This window comes from Zea mays, chromosome 2, assembly GCF_902167145.1.
Source record: "Zea mays cultivar B73 chromosome 2, Zm-B73-REFERENCE-NAM-5.0, whole genome shotgun sequence".
NCBI classification, from domain to species: domain Eukaryota; kingdom Viridiplantae; phylum Streptophyta; class Magnoliopsida; order Poales; family Poaceae; genus Zea; species Zea mays.
The window spans coordinates 32,075,911-32,081,910 of NC_050097.1; positions in this window are offsets into that span (position 1 = coordinate 32,075,911).

Below are 6,000 nucleotides of genomic sequence, written 5' to 3' on the forward strand. Positions count from 1 at the left end.
TTAAGCTTGAGCCATGTTTGTCTTGCCCTATGAAACACAAAATGATGCTTTGTAGCCTGTGAAAGCAGATCCTTTGGGACCATGAACAATTTTTTTTGTGCACCATACTGGATGATGTAGCAGAGGTGTAACTAGGATGGCTTGTACCTTACTACGAGAGAGACAGAAAGAGAGCAAGAGAGATTTTGTTGTGCTTCCACTATAAGGTGCACTTGCTATCCTGAGAATAGTTAAATATGAGCCACTCAAATGATCTTTTTCTCTTAGTACCACTGTCTGAATAGTCCTGCCACCTTCCACCTAATTCCCATGGTGGTTTTTAGAGGTTGGCTTTGTTGTTGTTACAGGTAATGATACATGTAATCTGCTATTTGAATTGGTTAAGGCTTTTATTATGTTCTGTACTCATGTGCTCTTGTTTGTTTATTCTTTTGTTTGGCTTTGTGTATTTTCTTTTAATCAGATATTGATGAGATAACTAAGGAATAAAGCTAGGACTTGCATCTCTTGCTGCTGTCAGTGTTCCTATGTTTATCTTCCAGTCAAGATTTGTCCTACAGTGTTATGTTTATTTGATTTGACTGTCTTCATATTGAATTTTTTTGTTTTCTTGTTGAATTATGTACATACCGATTTTTTTCTCCTTGCTAACTACACATATTTAACTCTTAACTATGCTATATAATTGCACATAACCTCCCTAAAGGAAAATATAATGGATTACATTGACGTATAGACATAAATTCAATAAAGCAAACAATGATCATATTTGTAACTACACATATTTAACTTTTAGCTATGTTACATAATTACGTGTTCTAATAATAGTCCATGTTCTGCTAATTAGTGTGCTACTTTGCTTGCTTGAACTACTTAATGACTTGGTGATGTTGTCTATTGTTTGAGATTGGTGAGCAAAGTTCAGCTAGGCGCTAGGCGGAATCTAGGCGCTCACCCATTGCCTAGCGCCTAGTCGGGAGTACTCGGTCCTAGGCGCTTCTAGGCGATTTTCTAGGCGTTTTGGCAATATAGCCATAAATTATATATATTATGTATATAACTATATATACGTATATAACTGTAAGGAAAATGGACCCCAGGCCTTTTGGCTAATTGAGTTTTGGTGTTTGATGATTAACACAACCTGTGGACTAATATGTTTGCTAGTGTTTATAATTATAGTTCACAGGATGCGTAGAGAATTGGACCAAGGCAATGAGGATGCAACACCTCAAAAGAAGACATAAAAAGATGCATACAAGTCCAATACTCGAGGACAAAAGACGCCCAAAGAAATCAGCGAAGAAACCCAAGAAGCGGGCTGTCAGCTAGCGCCTGGTGGCGCACCGGACAGACTGCGCAGAGAGGCCACAGACAGGCTCTCTCTGGCTGTAGCACCGGTCTGTCCGGTGGGGCACTGGACAGTCGGCACTGGACTGTCCGGTGTGCACCGGACAGACGGCAACGGTCGGATCCAACGGTCGACTGCTACAGGCGCTAATGATCGGCTGACGTGGCGTGCACCAGACACTGCACAGTGGCTGTCCGGTGGTGCACCGGACTATCCGGTGCACCCGACGACAGAAAGCTGCTGCTTTTTGTCCAACGGCTAGTTTGGGGATTGGAGGCTATAAATACCACCCCAACCGGCCATTCTCAAGTGTGAGAGCCCAAGCAACATACCAAGACACATAGTGCATATTTCCAAGAGCTCAAACACCCAAGTGCTTAATAGAATCACTCGGTGATTAGCGTAGGTGCTTTGCGAAGTGCTTAGGTTAGTTAGACCGCTTTAGCGCTTGCTCTAGGTAAACCCTAGTTAGTTGAGTGAGTTTTGTAAAACCACACAACCCCTCGGCTCTTGCGTGAGTCGTTGTAATTGTACCGAGTGGGGCGAGAGTCTTGCGAGACCGTGACAACCGCGTTTGTGTCACGGCCGCCACCGTGTACCGGAGGGAACGAGTCCCGCGGCGTTTTCGCCGGAAGCTCGATAGTGGAGACGGCGGGGAGCGTCCGAGAGGAGCCGGAAGCGGAGCACCACTTACACGTGGAGAAGGCCCGCGGCTCTCTACGGAGTTACTCGACCGTGGTGCTTGGCCCTCGCGTGGGCTTCCCTTTGTGTAGGGGCACCAACGAGGATTAGTCAGGACCTTGCGTGGTTCCGGATACCTCGGTAAAAATACCGGCGTCTTCCACGAGAGTTTGCTTCTCTACTTTGCTCTTTAAGTTTCCGCATTTACATTAAGCATTTAAGTTTCAATCTTGTATTCATACTTATCTAGTGTAGATTGAAACTTAGCTATTGCGGTAGAGATAGCAACACTTAGACAAAACCTAGTTTGCACATTCTAGTTTGATTACTTGCATAGGTTTTGCTCTAGGGATTTAATTGTGGCCTAGTTTAGTAAAAGTTTTAGAAGTCCTAATTCACCCCCCCCCCTCTTAGGCGTCACCCGTTTCCTACAAGTGGTATCAGAGGCCGGTTTGGCTCATTTGAAACGCTTTAGCTTCACCACTAAAAGAGTCGACGCTTTTTAGAGGAAGGGATGGATACCCATAGGCCACCACACTTCGACGGCACTAACTTCCCATATTATAGTGCTAGAATGGCTTATTACCTAGAAGCCGTTGATCTAGGTGTTTGGAGAGTCACTCGTGACGGGATGAAACCCCTCAAGAATCCCAAGAAACCCACCACGAGTGAGGAAAAAGAAATTCATTTAAATGCTAGAGCCAAAAATTGCTTGTATGAATCTCTTAGCATGGATATTTTTAATCAAGTATTTACCTTGGAAACTGCTAATGAGATATGGCTAAAATTGCATGAGCTCCATGACGGCACATCCAATGTCCGTGAGCAAAAACATTGCCTAGTCTTAAATGAGTATAATTCTTTTGCTATGAAAGATGATGAGCTTGTTAGAGACATGTATTCTCGTTTGAATCTAATTATCAATGAGCTATTGGTATTAATAAGCTAGGTGATGCGGACATTGTGAGGAAGATTATCTCACTGCTACCACAACAAAGATATGGGAGCATCATCACCATCTTCACAACATGGAGGACTTGAGCAACATGACCTCGACCATTGTGATTGGAAAAATCGCGGCCTTTGAGATGTCGCGAAAAATGAGTCGGGGAGAGGAGCCAACTTCCTCAAGACCATATGCTTTTGCATGTGATGAAAGGAAGGGCAAAAAGAAGGCTCCCACTCCAAGTTCCTCAAGTGAAGAAGAGGAAGAAGAAGAAAGTGATGATGATGAAGATAATCAACCATGCACATCATCCTCCGAGGACGAAGAAACAATCCGACGCGTCGGAAAGGTAATGAGGATGATCCGCAAGATTAATCTAATGGGTGTGCCCCTGCAGGTCGAGGATCTTCTCTTTAACATTGACAGGAAAAAGCAAAGGAAGAGAGGATGCTTCGCATGTGGGGAGAAGGGCCACTTCAGGGACAACTGTCCAACTATGGTCGAACCCAAAAAGGAGAGGAGCAAAGGCAAGGCGCTAACAAGTGTTAGAACTTGGGACGATTCTTCAAGCGAAGATGAACCTCCAAGGACACGCAGCCACCGATCCTCATCACGCTCATCACGGTCATCACACAAATGCCTTATGGCAAGAGGTAACAAAAGCATTCCATCCTCTAGTGATGAAAGTAGTAGTGATGATGAAGGTGAGGGAAAGCCCTCTGTAGATGAGCTTGCAGAAGCCGTAGAATTTTTCCAGGATGTTTGCACTAAGCAAAAAGCTCAACTTAAAACCTTGAAAAATAAGTTGGTTAGCTCCCAAAATGATTATAAAGGTTTGCTAAAAAAATTTGAAACTTTTGCAAACTTAAATAGTGAGCTGTCAACTAAAATTAAGCTATTAGAATCTAGTGCTCCAGCCACTGCTACCGATGACAGCCTTGTTAAAAAGAATGAAAAACTTAAGGCTAAGTTAGCTAGCTCCCAAGAAGCTATTGAAAATTTGCTAGAAAAAATGGAAATTCTTAGCATACACAATAATGAGCTAACTATTAAGCTAGAAAACATTGGTAGCACCCCAGTAGCATCTTTAGTTGAAATTCCTGAAATTATTAAGAAAGATGCTTCTACTTCTTGCTTTGATTTAATTGATGATTCTAACCCTTGCAACCAAGTCGTTGTTGAGAATATTGTTGTAGAGACATGTTCAGATGAGGTTGCAAAGGAAAATGAAGAATTAAAGCAAGAAGTGGATCGCCTTGGCAAGGCTTTGTATGACAAGAAAGGCAAAGCCAAACAAATCCGACCTCCACAGGATAACACCACTGCGGGAGTGAACAAGCCTGTAGAGGGAGAAACTGTGATTTGTAGGCTATGCCACAAGGAAGGCCACAAGTCTTTCCAATGCAAGGCGATGACCGGGGATAAAAGGCAAAATCTCAAGCAAAAGCCATCAAGCAAAATCTCCAACACCTACATCAAAAAGGTGAACAAAAAGGATGATACACCATACTTGATCAAGAAGAAAAAGAATGGAAAGGTGATAGTGTTAGAAATATGCCCTAGAGATATCATAGAGATGAGCATATTTCTTTGTATCCATGATATATATATTGCTTAATTGAATATCCATGGAAGGCACCTTGTATTGATTAGCAATTATGTGAATTGTTTGTGAGATTCTTTACTTATATGGTTATTCTAAATGATGTCCCTAGTCAGAGTCGATGACTAGCACATGTATTAGTTGATGACTACATTTCACAAGTCATGAACATGGAGATGTTAAATTAATAATGTGGGCGCATGTATGACATGAGGCTGGACCGACCCAACGTGAGATATTGTAATATAGTTCTCTTCTTGCAACATGAATACTGTATCCTTAGACCTGAGATTGTCGCATGTTCTCAAGATGTGAATTGACTTACTTAGGGACTATCAAACGCTATCCCGTAACTGGATAGTTATAAAGGTAGTTTTGGGTTTGTCAGGAAGCATGCTATGAGGCATGGTCAGTCAAGATGGAATTTGTCCCTCTCTTTGTGAGAGAGATATCTCTGGGCCCCTCGAGTGATTGGATCAAGAAATGCATGGCCGTGCTAGGGTTAAGAGTTAACCATTGAAAGGATTCCAATTCACAGTATCGAGAAAGAGAGGTCAGCTTAGAGCCAGACCAAATATCGTGAGACAAAGGGAACAGCATGTACTTAATGTCGCAATGGTTCGTCTGATATGATCTTTACGTACACATAGGAGTTGACATGTCTTGCTAGAGGCCGCTGTCAATTATTGGGCCAAGTAAGAGTACTCGGGCTATGTCTATTTGTACGTGAACCTATAGGGTCACACACTTAAGGGGAAGGAAGCCTAATTCGGATTAAATCCGAAATTAGACTGGGCTTTAGGGTTAATGATGGGCCTTGGCGTCAGAAGCCCACCATAACGCCTATATAATGAGGGGCGGGGGCGCGGTTAAGATATAACCTAATTCGCCACCTGTAAACCAGCAGCCGCCGCTCGCCTCTCGCCCTCGCCAAGCCGCCGTCGCGAACCTAGCAGTTCGGTACGCGGCGCTTCCTCCCTGTACATGTGGATACCTCGGAGGTGCTGCATCTGGAGCACTTGGACGAACCGTGCGAGGACGTGAAGAACGCCGGCGACTACACGGCACTGCTCGACGCGTTCGTCTACATCGAGACGTCTTCCGCTGCTCTGCGCGTCTAGTGGTAATTCCATGACCTATAACCGCAGTAGTTCTTGGTATTATGGGGATGAAAATTTTTGTTTTGCGCTAGCGTAGCCTCCCCGTAATCCTACAGTGGTATCAAAGTCGGTTCTGCGTAGTTTTAGGTCTGGATCTAGGTTCATGAGATGGATCTACTTGATGCATGGTTTGATTAGATCAATTGGTAATAAAGGGTTGAAGTAGATTACATCGGATATGACTGGAGAGATCAGTTCGTCCTTCTCTGTTGTATGCGCGACTTGCCCCTACCGGCTGGAATCACCATCGGGGCTAACT